Here is a 14,299-nt window from a genome sequence, read left to right on the forward strand (position 1 = left end):
GTCATGAGAATTTGATAGAGATTGCATTAAATCTGCAGATTGTTTGGGGTAGTTAACAATATTAACTTTCTGATCGATGAATATGGGCTATCTTTTCATTTATTTACATCTTTACTCTTATGAAGGCTTTTTAATTTTGTGTATACAGATATTTCACCTTCTTGGATAAAATTCTTCCAAGTATTTTAATTTTTTTAATGATACTATATATGGGTCTTTTTATTATATTTCTGATAGTTCATCATTAGGGTATAGAAACACAACTAAACTTTGCATATCGATTTTGTATCCTGCAATCTTATTTAATTTGTATATTGCTTCCAACAGTTTTTTGTTTGAGTCCTTACATGATCAAAATGCACACACACACACACACACACACACACATATTTACATGGTTGAATCATCTGCAAACAGATCATTGTACTTCTTCCTTTCTGATTTGGCAGCTTTTATATCTTTTTCTCACCTAATTGCTTCCAATGCTATGTTGAATAGGGGTGATGAGAGTGGGAACTTTATCTTTTTCCTGGTCTTAGCAGAAAGCTTTTTAAACTTTCACCATTGGGAATTTTGGATTTTTCATATATGGACTTTATTATGTTCAGGAACATTCCTTCTATACCCAACTTGTTGAGAGTTTTTATGAGAGGATGTTAAATTTTACCAAATTTTTTTCTGCATCTATTAAGATGATCATATAATTTCTAACTTTCATTCTATTAATGTGGTATATCACATTTCTTGATTTTCATGTATTAAACCACCAAGGGATTCCAGGGGAAAGTCCCCTTGATCTTGGTATATGAGCCTTTTAATATGCTGTTGAGTTTGGTTTGCTAGTATTTTGCTGACAATTTTTACATCTATCTTCATCAAGATATTGGCCTGGAGCTTTCTTTTCTTGTAGTGTCCTTATTTGGCTCCTATATCAGGTTATGCTACCCTTATAAAATGAGGTTAGGAGTGTTTCCTCCTCTTTAAATTTTGGAAGAGTTTGAAAATGATTGAGGTTAATTTTCTTTAAATGTTTGGTAGAATGTACCAGGAAAACTATCTGGTCCTGAGTTTTTCTTTGTTGGGAGGTTTTTGATTACTAATTCAATCTCCTTACTAACAATTAGTTTGTTCAAAATTTCTAGTTAAGACTCAGTCTTGGAAGATTGTGTGTTTGGGACTTTATCCATTTCTTTTAGGTGATCCAATTTGTTGGTGTACAATTTTTCATGGTAGTCTCTTACGATCCTTTGTATTTCTGTGGTATCATTTGTAACATCTCCTCTTTCATTTCCAATTTGAGTCACCTTTTTTCTTTGTTACTGTTGCTAACGATTTGTCAAATTTGTTATTTACAAAAATCAGGAATTCATTTTGTTGATCTTTACTATTGTTTTCTGGTCTCTATTTCATCTGTTCCTGCTCTGATGTTTGTTTCTTTTTCTTCCATCTGCTAACTTTGAGCCACTTTGTTCATCTATTTTTATTTCCTTGAGGTGTAAAACTAGATTGTTTGTTCATTATCTGTTTTCTTAGTTTAGGTGGTTATGTAACATGCCCCTTTTATGTAAACGTCCCTCTTAGCACTGTGTTTGCTGCATCCCATTAGTTCGGTATATTATATTTCTATTTTCATTGCTTGAAGATATACTTTAATTTCCTACTTAATTTCTTCCTTGACCTATTGGTTGTTCAGTAGGGTACTGTTTAATTCCACATATTTGTGAATTTTCTAGTGTCGTCTTGTTCCTGATTTCTTGCATCAGACCATTGTGGTTGGAAAAGATACTTGGTATGATTTCAATATTCTTACATTTGCTAAGGCTTGTTTTGTGACCTTACATACTATGTATCTAGAGAATGTTCCTTGTATGCTTGGGAAGAATGTGCATTCTGCTGCTATTGGGTAGAATATTCTGTATATGTCTGTTAGGTCCATTTGATCTAATTAGAGTTCAAATCCATTATTTTATTATTGATTTTGTGACCACATGATCTATTGTTGAAAATGGGGTATTGAAATTCTCCACTATTTTGTCTTGTTGTCTATTTCTCCTTTCAGATCTGTTAGCATGTGTTTAACAGCTTTAAGTCCTCCAATATTAGGTGCATATATATTTACAGTTGTGTTATCCTCTTGACATATTGATCTGTTTATAATTCTATAATAACCTTTTTGTCCCGTTACAGTCTACTTTTAAGTTTATAGCAACTTCAGTTTGATTATGTACAAACTCTAAACTTTCACTGCCTTCCCCACATTTAAAATTTTTTATATCAATATTTCCTTTCCTATTGTCTATCCATTACCAAATCATTGTAGCTATAATTATTTTACTACTCTTGTCTTTTTAATATTTATATGAGAGTTAAGTAACCAACACATCACCATTTATAATATTGGAATATTATGAATCTGACTATATGCTTACCTTTACCAGTGTGTTGTGTGTGTGTGTGTGTGTATATATATATACATATACATATATTTATATATATATATGTATATGTATATGTATTTTTTTCCTTTGGATGATTTCAAATGACCTATCTTCTAGTTCACTGTTTTTGTCCCCCCCTTGGTTAAAAATTGCTGTTGAAGCTCTCTGTTGTTTTTTTTGTTTGTTTGTTTGTTTTCAGTTCAATCATTGTATTCTTTAACTTTGGGATCTCCATTTTCTTTTTTTAATGCTTCCTATTATTTCACTGAACTTCTAATTTTATTTATGAATTGTTTTTATAATATCATTTAGTTATCATTATGTATTATAGTTCCCTAACTTTAAGAGAATTACTATGAATTCTTTGTCAGACAGTTCATAGATTTCCATTTCTTTAGGACAAGTCATTGGAGTTTTATTAGTTTTCTTTTCTTTTTCTTTCTTCCTTTCTTCCTTCCTAAGTAGGCTCCATGCCCAACATGAGGCTTGAACTCACAACCCTGAGATCAAGAGTCACATGCTCTACAAACTGAACCCATCAGAAGCCCCTTTGTTTCCTTTGTTGGTATTTATTCCTTGATTATCCATGATCCTTGTGTCCTTGGGTTGTCGTCTATGCATTTGTTAAAGTAGGCACCTCTTCAGTCTTTACACAGTGGCTTCAAGAGGTAAAGCCCTTCATTAGTCAGTCCACCCAGAGATTTGAGGTGAGCCATCTGGTGGCATCGTGGGTGGGCTTTCACTAAAGTTATTGTCTGGATAGGCCTGGTGCATGGGTACATGATGGGGGTCTGGGTTCATTGGACAGGCCTGGCACCTAAGTCTGTGGTAATGGGCCTATTATCTATGTGTACTTGGGTAAACCTAGATCTTGAATCCAGAGAAGCTATCTATATACCAAGGACCACTCAGATGGACCTAACATCTGAGTATGCACAGGTCATTCTAGTACCAGGATGGGTCAGGAGCCTAATTTTCTAAGAGCCTTGTGGAAGCTGGGTCAATGGAGACCAGTCTAACACAAGTGCAATCCTAAAGCCTGGGTCATGGAATAAGCCTGTAAACTGAGAACTGGGTGACTAACCTGAAGGTTGGGTCTATAGGGGTCTGGCACAGTGGCAGGCTGGGAGCCTGTGTCTGTGGGAGCCAGAATGTAGGGCCATGGAGAATGCAGGGTCTGGTCCTGTGGAGGGTCAGGAGCCTATATCTGAGGGAGTCAGTGAAATCCAGGATCATAAGGCCTGGCCTATTGTTGGAGAATGCCTGGAGTTTGGGGCTGCAGTAGTTGCTGTAACACTGATTCTGGCCAGGAACCTAAGTCCATGGGGCTGATTGCAAGCCTGTGGTTACCGCCTACAGCTATGGGAGCTGAAAGGCCATGAGATGTACCAGGATTGGATTTACCCCAGGAGGGGTCTGATGCTGGCTGGGGCTGCTGGAGCTAGTTTGTACCTGGCTGGGCAAGGGATCTGGGTTTGTGGAATCCTACCAAGAGCCTGATGTCTTAAAAGCTGTTAGAGGCCATGCAAGGTACCTGGGGCCACAAGAGCTGGCAGACACCTGGGTGAGCCTAGAACCTACGTTTGGAACAGCCCATAGGGAAACACCTAAGGCATCTGTAGTTGACCTAGTGCTTGTGCAGGCTGGCTCTGTGGTTTGCAGTGAAGCTGGACACTCATTTCACTCTCCTTTTCCCACAGGGAAGGTGTCTCTCTCCATGATGGGTAGCCAGGCTTGGGAGAGAGGTAATGGGGGGCAATGTGAATCTATTTTTCCTGCCTTCCTCACTGAAGCCTTTCTTATTTCTGTGCTTCACATAGGTGCTATATTCTCTCAGCTGGTATTTTTGCTCTTATGAAGGTGTTTTTATGTGTGGATAGTGTTCAAATAAATGTTCTGGGGAGCGGGTGGGGGCAAACACTAGAAATAGCACTGCTGTCATTTTGCAGACATCACTGCCTACTTTTTTTTGTTTGTTTTTTTTTGTTTGTTTGTTTTTCTCTCTTTTATGCTTTTGTACTTCTATGAGCCCTCATAGATATTTGTTGAAGAAACTTAGAGCTAAGATTTGGGATATTCTGAGTTCAAATAAAAGCTTTCTAATAAAATTACATAAAAATCACTTTTTTTCCCACAGAGACAATGGAGACAGTTTTAAAAGGTGGCAGAAAAGCAAGATGTGTGTGTATCTGTGAGATATGGTATTTAGGGATATAAGGTGCTGTGTTTAGCAGTGACAGCCTCAATCTCAATATGCCTTAAAATGGTCATTAATAAAATTAGGCCAATCACACCTACTTTTCAAAACTTTTCTTAGAGAAAGCTGTAGAGCTTTTCTTAGTGAAGCTGTTGGAAATGAGGGAAAAGTGTTTGAAGTGGTTTTGCATTTCAATCAAGATAAAGGAGCAGATACAAGTACTTCATTTCCCAAAGTACAGGGACCTGCCCTGGGTAGCTTCCACTGTTGCTATTATTTCTAACTGTGTTTTTGTTTTTTTTTTTTTTTGCAGTAACCACAGTTGCATACCCCTCCAAAGCCACAAGAGAAGAAAGCCATGAAATACTTTTCTGGACCAGATCTCTAACCCTATCTCATTCTCACTCTCTTGCTACTGCTGCCATAAAGAAGTCCCAGCTTGTGGAAGCTTCTCTAATAGCACACAGGACTTTCACAATTTGGACATACAGAATGTTGGCATTTCACTGGTGTTGAATACTTATTTACCCATAGAAACCATATTTGAAATAGCAAGCTACTACCCTTCATTAATATAATCACAGAAGTTTTGAGAGAGGACTTTGCTAGCCAATATGGGAATGAGATACCTCATAGCACGTTTGCTGAAGTCAAGCCTTTCTTAGTTGCCAGTAACTACCAAATACAGTTTTGGAAAATAAACTGTTATTAGGTTGGCATTCATAGCAGTTTTTTTTTCCTGGAAATTTCTCTAAGACCCTAAGAAGAGTGAATATAAATATTCTGAGAGCTGTGATTATCATCACCCTACCCCATAGACTCATAGTTGTCTCTACTGTTCATACTGTTGATTCCCTATTCTGTACATTCCCCACAGATATATCTCCATTCCATTTTTCTCCCTTCCCTCTAGACCTTTCTCCTCACAGATCTTGTATGTAGTCCAAGAGTCCAAACTCTTATATGAGTTTCTCTCCTCAACACAAACTTTAAATTTTAACCTGTCACAAAAAGGAAGGTCTGTGTCTCAGTTAAGATTTATGGTAGATAAGCTGTGCAGCAAATTCACTATTTAAAGTGAGAAGTCTGTCTCACTAAAGTTGGACATTATATATCTATTTTACAAAAGAATTAAACAATGCACACTGCCTGCAAAATCAGACCTTGCCAGGAAGGTGCCTAAGAAAAAGATCTGGATCATGGGATATATTCTAACATGAGCAAGTACTGCATCCAAGGACAATGAGCAGACAGTGAACAGGAAGAAAAAAAATCTAGTGGCTTTGGGAAATACTTAAATACTGAATTCAAAGGTCAAAAGACTATCCTTCTGTTATTCTTTCAACGTTTGATCAGCTAGTGAACATACTTCTTTACTGTCTGGTAACTCACCCGTTGCAAAAATTCAATAAATACAAGATAATCATAGTAATACACAACAGCTATAATCACCATCATTCAGGACTGCTGTATCATTTTTATGAAGCTATTCATTCACCACAGCACCCTTCCTGACCCCAGAGATTTACTGTTCCTCTCCTGGAACCAGATTGACCTTTTTCATGTCAACTAGGCACTTCTTAAGGAAAAAAAAGTAAAGTTCCTTTTCTTTGATGATTTGTCCATGGACCTGAATTCTCCTTCTTCTGTAAAGCTTGTTTAAAAAAAAATGTGTAACTCAAAAGTTGTGCAGTAACTTCTTTCTAAACTCTCAGATCATATCATATAACAACTTGGCTTAAAAACACCAACAAGGTGCGACTGGGTGGCTCAGTCAGTTGAGCAACTGACTTCGGCTCAGGTCATGATTTCACCGTCTGTGAGTTTGAGCCCCGTGTCAGGCTCTGTGCTGACAGCTCAGAGCCTGGAGCCTGCTTCAGATTCTGTGTCTCCCTCTCTTCCCCTCCCCTGCTCATGCTCTGTTTCTCTCTTTGTCAAAAATAAATAAACATTAAAAAATTTTTTAAAAAACCAACAAAATTTTTTAAGATACTTTTAGTGTGGCAGGCAATGATTTGACATCAGACTTCACTTTCAACCTCATTTGTCTTAACTTCTCTTTTGAAGCAGCTTACTTACTGAAAATAAGCCACATTTTGCATGTTTGCTGCTCACTGGCTACTATTACTTTGTCTAAGAAGTTTTCTCTTCTTGGAATGCACCATATTTCCCCCTAGATTTTTAAATGCTACCTATTATTGAGGTCCAGCTAAAACATCATTATTTACAAAGCTTTTTCTGATCACTTCATATAGACCTAATCAGTTTGAACCACCCTGATCATTCACTTCTTTTTTCATTTTATTTACTCTGAGAGAGCATGCACACATGAGCAGAGGAGAGGCAGAGGGAGAAGTAGAGAGAGAATCCTAAGCAGGCTCTGTGCTCTCAGCTCAACGTGGGGCTTGATCTCACAAACCGTGAGATCATGACCTGAGCCCAAATTAAGAGTCAGATGGTTACTACCGAGTAAATGGGTACTCCCCATTCACTTCTTTTAATATTTCATTTTTTTCTTAATATTTATTTTTGAGAGAGAGAGAGAGAGAGAAGGAGCATGTGAGCGTGCAAGCAGGTGAGGGGCAAAAAGAGAGAGAGAGAGAATCCCAAGCAGGTCTCCTCACTGTCAGTGCAGAGCCCCATGCAGGGTTCAAACTCAGAAACAGTGAGGTCATGACCTGAGCCAAAGTCAGACACTTAACCGACTGATCCACTCAGGCGCTCCATGCTTATTACTTCTTACAGTGTATTTTATATCAAAACATTAATTAAGTAGGAAAGACACACTGTGAGATTCATCTGTATCACTACAGTGCCATTGTACCTGGAAACACTAATTAAAAATATATATACACCTCCATGCTCATCGCAGCATTATTTCCAATAGTCAAGACATGGAAACAACCCAAATGTCCATCAATGGATAAAGAAAATGTGGCAAAGATATATACAGTGGAATATTATTCAGCCATAAAAAAAAGAGTGAAATCTTGCCATTTGTGACATAATGGATTGACTGTAAGGGCATTATATGGAATGAATAAGTCAGACAGAAAACTATGAATCCTGTATGAGTTCACTTGTAGGATTAAAACAAAACAAAACAAAAGCAAAAACCAAGTTCACGTGTACAGAGAACAGACTGGTGGTTGAATACAATGTTATGTCAATTACACCGTAACAAAAACAAAAAGAAATAAAGAGAAACTAATACTGGTACAAAATTCAGTTTTAAAACCTTATAAGATACATCTGAAATATAAAAAAAAAGTTTTTAGTATTTTTTTAATGTTTTATTTTTATTTCTGAGAGAGAGAGAGAGAGAGTGTGTGCCCGTGGGCGCAGGGGGGAGGGGCAGAGAGAGGGAGACAGAATCTGAAGCAAGCTCCAGGCTCTGAGCTGTCAGCACAGAGCCCGATGACGGGCTCAAACTCAGGAACTGCGAGATCACGACCGGAGCCAAAGTCAGATGCTTAATTGACTGAGCCATCCAGGTGACCCTCATTAAGAAACTTTTAAAACTGCCATGAGAATCATTCCATTATTCCTATTATGACTGAGATTTACAAGAGAAAAAACTTACCATGTATTAATATGGCAAGTATTCCTATTCCATCACAGAACTTTTAGAACTCTGTGAAATAAAATCTGAAAGCAGAGGTAAAGAGAGAGGGTCTTGCGATACAGATGGGAGGAAATAGCATATACAGATGATACTGAACGACATAGGTTTGAACTGCATGGGAACCACTTATGCATGGACTTTGTTTCATTAAATATAGGCATAGCATTGTAAATGTATTTTTCTATTCCTTATAATTTTGTTATTAACATTTTCTTTTCTCTAGCTGCCTTTACTGTAAGAATCCCATATCTGATTCATAAACATACAAAATATGGTTAATTGACTGATTATGTTATTGATAAGGCTACCCGTCAATAGTACGCTATTAGTAGGTAAATTTTTGCCAAGTTGAAAGTTATGCTCAGATTTTCAACTGTGCAGAGGTCAGTGCCCCAAACCCTGTTGTTCAAAGATCAACTTGCTATAAAATCTATGCTAATACTTTATTTTAATCCCACTAAAATGTATTCAGAATTGTCACAATGAAAGGTTTAAATACACAGCTATGCAAGATTTTGTATTTATCACTCCAGCTTTTAAATACAATGCATTCTCTCTCACACTATCATTTTACAAGTTGTTCACAACTATTACTTTGAATCATTAAGAAATATTTATACCACCAGGCCAAACAATTTACCACATACAAAATTGTTTTAATTATGTAAGCTATTTGTTATGGCTTTAAATTCTAACTTCTCCATTGCAATTCTTTTTTTTTTTAATGTTTATTTATTTTTGAGATGGAGAGAGACAGAGCATGAACAGGGGAGGGGCAGAGAGAGAGGGGGACACAGAATCTGGAACAGGCTCCAGGCTCTGAGCTGTCAGCACAGCCCGACGCGGGGCTCGAACTCACGGACCATGAGATCGTGACCTGAGCCTAAGTCGGACGCTCAACCAACTGAGCCACCCAGGCTCCCTCCATTGCAATTCTTATAATGCTAGACACAGTCTTTTAAAGTTTATTTATTTATTTGTTTGTCTACTTATTGAGAGACAGAGAGAGAGAGACAGAGAGACAGAGAGAATGCAAGCAGGGGAGGGGTAGAGACAGAGGGAGAGAGAGAGAATCCAAAGCAGGCTCCTAATTGTCAGTGCTGAATCCAACGCAGGGCTCAAACTCATAAACCACGATATCGTGACCACAGCAGAAACCAAGAGGCAGACACTTAACTGACTGAGCCACCTAGGCACCCCCAGAAACACTTTTTTTTTCCAGAAACATTTTTATATTACTTTCATATTGGCAAAAAAAAAAAAAAATTGCTATCAATATGGCTTAATTTATAGCAATTGTGGAAGTGATTTTAAAAGACCTGTGTATCATACTGGACATTCATATATATAACTAATATAGTTATTTACATATTGATAGATTGACAAGGCTTTATTTTCAGTTTTGATACTACTAGCAATAATCACGCCTCAGATAAACCTCACTTGCTACGATACTGCCACTGCGCAAAGCTTCAGTTCTGATACTAAAGCACATAAAAATAAATTCACAGAATTATTTTTTAATATCAAATGGGCTTTTAATCTATTTATTGTATGGCATTTAGTTTCTTACTTCAAAATGCCACTTTCGATAGATTAGTAAGTAGCCAACACATTAAAGACTTGAATCTTAAAATATTTTCTTAAAACTAATTTTGAATTTCAAAATAATAAGACAGATACTATAAGTAGTAAACCAAACTCGAGTATTATCTTGATCCATAGATTATCCACTTTAGCCAACATATTTAACTACTTTTTGCACAAATCCTCATCCAGCCAAGCATAGCTATTGTTCGAAAACACCACCTAATATTTATCTTACTGCCCACAAGCATTCTCTGGTGACTATGAGGAGAGAAGTAGGTAAAGAAAAAAATAAGAAGGGAAAAAAGAAGAGAGGTCAACATTTGAGCTAATAGACTTTTTGATATAAATTTGGATAAATCAAATACTTGATGGTGGCATGGGTTATGGCCTTTTAACTTATGTATATTGTTTTCCATAGCTGCCATTAACTAAGTCAAAGATTATGATGAGATTTTTCACTCATCTTCTGTTATCAAAACGTAACTCTTTACCAGGTGACCAGTTTTACAGTTTCTGTTACTATAGCACATATAAAAAATATATAATTACATGAAAATCTGAGGAAATAAAAATATATTTTTTGCTAAACCTTACTTCTGTTTTTTTTTATGTTGTTTTGTTCTAACCTAAGCATAGTTTTATTTTCAGACTTTAACAGAACTACCAGGCTTTATAAGTTTAGTCACTAAGATGTTCTATCACTAGGATTAATGTGTGTAATTGATCTTATACCAAAACTGGTACTAAAAATAGGAGGCTGCCACAATTATAATAGAAATAGTTGTCACCTGCTTAGCAATAAGGCATTCTGGTGCCAAGAAACTAATACTAAAGGCTGTCAAGATGATTTTCCATATATTACTAAGGCAAAACATTGGTAAAAACTCTTACCTGCAGTAAATTGGAAGTCAAAATATATGCCCAGTAGTTAGTACAACACAAAAAAACATTACGTACATACACACACACTCTCATATGTGTATGCATGCATATATATATGAATATACATATGTATATATGTATTATAATTTATGTGAAAAACAGTAAGTCCATGTGAAGCTATAGAAACGTCACCAAATACCATTAAGGATTTACATAATAAATATTAATAATAATTTTCTATTAAACATTGTCCCTTCACGTTTGTCTTACTTGTCTTATGTTCTTTTAACTGTTTAAAATTATACATCCATGTGTTGCCTACCTCATAGTAGTCCCTGGGATAGTAATAACAGTCAATGAGCCTCATAAGTTCAAAGGAATCTCTCGTGAATATATTAAAATTTTTATGACAACTTTAGGACCAGAACTTCCCTGCTTTCAAGATAAAATTTGAGGCACAGAAGGATTAGCTGATCTGATGGAAGTCGAACAGTTAACAGATAGATGAAATGTAAGTCAGGACAGTCCTATTCCAAAATATCAAGTGTTCCTATATAATAGCAAACCAAAATAAGTCTAATGAAAAGTCAGTGAAGCTGGAAGTGGCTTGGCTGATGGCAGAAGGCTAGCTTGGATATACCTTTCATTATGGTGCCAGGACTACAGAATTCACAGGACAAACATCACCAGTGCTGATGGGGAGGAGAGGGAGTTCAATGAGCTCTTGCTGATTCACTGCTAATCACAATATCTAAGAACATATTTATGAGTACGTGTATTACTATTTTATATCAATAATCTGCACAAAGCAAGATTCTGAGGATGTCAGATGAGGTGGGTTGTGTTCTTTCAAGAAAAAGAAAAAAGACAGTGGAAATTTGCAGCTACCAAGGATAATCAAAATATTAAAATCTAGCAAAATGTTTAAACATGCAGTTCATAAAAAGTCTTGGAGATACTAGAAAAACTGCTCATTTTAGCTCATTTGCTATGAAAAGTTGTTACTATCATTATGTTCTCTGTTGTATCATAATAAGCTTTAAAGATAGAGAAGCAATCTGGTATTTAGCTCAGGATTTTCTAGTTATTAGCTACATTACCGAAGGTTAAATTGTAGTTATTTTGGCTCTATTCATACATAAGATTTTTGTGAAAATTGCATTTGAGTGCATAGGGAGTAGTCAGTAAAGACCTTAGCTTCACAGTAGGAAGGCAGGAAAGTTTTATTATTATTGTGGTGGCTGTGGGACATCTCAATCGGTTAAGCATCAGACTCCTGATTTCAGGTCAGGTCATGAACTCAGGGTTCGTGAGTTGGAACTCCATGCTGGGCTCTGTGCTGACAGTGTGGAGCCTGTTTGGGATTCTCTGTCTCCCCACACCCCCACCCCCCATCTCTCTGCCCCACCCTCACTCATTCACTATCTCTTTCTTTAAAAAATACATAAATGAACTTAAATTATTGTGGTGGTTGTTGCTAGATGCTATACATTAAGGGGTTGTGAGGGAAACAATGAGATTTCTTTTTGAACTCAAGTTGTTCAAGTCAAATCCTAAAATCAAGAATATAGATGTAATGCGCTTTCCTAAAATTCTTAACTCATTGTAACACTAAGATGTTACTGTTGTTTTTGTTAATAGGGAAAGCCAACTTAATCTACCTTCCATGACAAAGGATATCCAATGAGTTGACCAGCTTATTCTGCATAACACCTAATACAGTGCCTGATGCAAATCAACCTATCTCTTACAGATTCAAGTTAAAAATTCAAAACTTACTTTTCAAACATCAGAGTAGAAGAGTCATTGGATGGGAGAAGGCCAGAATGGCACAACGGTTTCAATTTTGATGTCACTCACAACTGATTGCTGATGGGTGGCTTAAGTGCTGTTTATGAAGGATTCCACTGGAAAGACTGCTATAATCTGTTAGTAAAGTCTGCTGTAGAAATGAGAGCAAATGAGAGCCCCTGACACTTGCTTAGGGAGTTATTACTAATACAAACATGATGCCTGGAAATAAGAGGACCAGGGAAATCACTTGGTTGAAGGATTAGCTGATCCTCTTCATTATTCATCTTCCTCTTCATTATTACTAAACAACTACAAGATTCTGACCAGATGTCTGAAAAGGTATCTACTATTAACTAGCAAAGGGCACCTGCACACTAGCACACGCCCAGAGGATATTCTTGAGAAAGTGGGTTGAAAGCTCTACCAGCATGTTAGATCAGTAAGAAACTTCTCGAATCTTTTTAATTGTATTTGTAAAAAAAAAAATGATAATATTTATCTCAAAATACTGTTTTGAGGATTTAACACGAATGTTTAGCATCGTGTCAGGCAAATATACTTGATAGACCTTTACAATTGTCATCACGGACACTGACAGAGAACTTTGAGAGTGTGTGTGTATAAAGGGGGGAATGCATATAGGTTTTGTTTTGGTTGTTTTTTTCGTGTACTCCTTTGCCAAGAGTAAAGCTTTAATTTTAGTTTTGAGATAAGGAATGATAGTTGGCGCTTAGCAATTTAAACAATTCACTGAGAAACTGCCCATGAGACCAAACCAAGCACTGACAAAGCCATCCCGCAAAATGTACTTCTTAGGGTCACAGCATTACATTTCAACTTTAGGATAAACTGGGGCACTCAGAAATTGGCATCCTATCCTTGGCTTTGAAATAATCAAGTAAGGCAACTTGATGTTAAAATGGAATTGCAATGCTTTAAATGAGTCTGTACCAGACAGTATCCCTCCATCTATGGATTCTTGCTTTTGCAAGTTGGAAACCAGAGACCCACACCCCAATAACTCAAATGATAAATACTTAAAAAATGATTGAGGCAAAGTCTTTATTACTATTTCTCCTGTCCAGATCATTACGTCTACTCTCCTCCACTCTTGGTATCCAGAGGGTTTTATGTGCCCCTGTGAACCATTTTCCAGCCCATATTATTCTTACAAAGAGAAGTCTGTTTTCTGAACTTCCCCTTGCACAGGGGTTTTCTGGAGCAATTTGCCTTTCCCTGTGGATATCTGAGAGGTCACACTGAGAATAAAATTAGCAAGTATACAATAAAAGCTAAAAAAAAAAAAAAAAAAAAAAAGAAAGTTGGAAAGAAAAACCTAAGCCTTTTCATGTTAAATGAGAGAGAGGTAGAGAAAGGCTAATAGAGTTTAAAGATCATGTTCTTATCCCAGAGAAAGCATAAATCTACCCTTCAAGGCAACAGGGACATGCCAGTTTAAACTTCAGAGCAAGAGCTGACTTTTATGTCAAGGTCATATTTCCAGGATGAGCAACTTCTAGAATCAAGAAAGCCCTGGCAGAAATAAAAAGACTACTAAAATACAAGGGTGCATGAGTGAGTTCGTGTACTGTCTAGGGTCTGAGAAAGATCTGAAATAGTGCTTACTCTGTATGAGTAAGAGTGGGTAATTTATTCATTTATATGTTTCAAAAATAGTTCCAGAGTATACATTATCGTCACATTCAGGGAAAACAATAAAATTGTATTAATAAACATAAGTACACATACACACACCCAGCCACCCACCAATCA

At 36.7% G+C, this 14,299-nt stretch overlaps 1 protein-coding gene and 1 non-coding gene across 3 annotated transcripts in view; both read right to left on the reverse strand.

Moving 5' to 3' along the window:
• The window catches only part of DPP10 (dipeptidyl peptidase like 10), a 635,980-nt gene that overhangs the window by 551,520 nt on the left and 70,161 nt on the right, over positions 1-14,299 (reverse strand). The gene's annotated exons all lie outside the window — the stretch shown is intronic.
• On the reverse strand, positions 9,596-9,732 carry LOC113598410 (U4 spliceosomal RNA). The gene has a single exon (XR_008295688.1). It is a non-coding gene; the product is annotated as a U4 spliceosomal RNA (small nuclear RNA).

The sequence above is a fragment of the Acinonyx jubatus genome, chromosome C1, assembly GCF_027475565.1.
Source record: "Acinonyx jubatus isolate Ajub_Pintada_27869175 chromosome C1, VMU_Ajub_asm_v1.0, whole genome shotgun sequence".
Classification (NCBI taxonomy): domain Eukaryota; kingdom Metazoa; phylum Chordata; class Mammalia; order Carnivora; family Felidae; genus Acinonyx; species Acinonyx jubatus.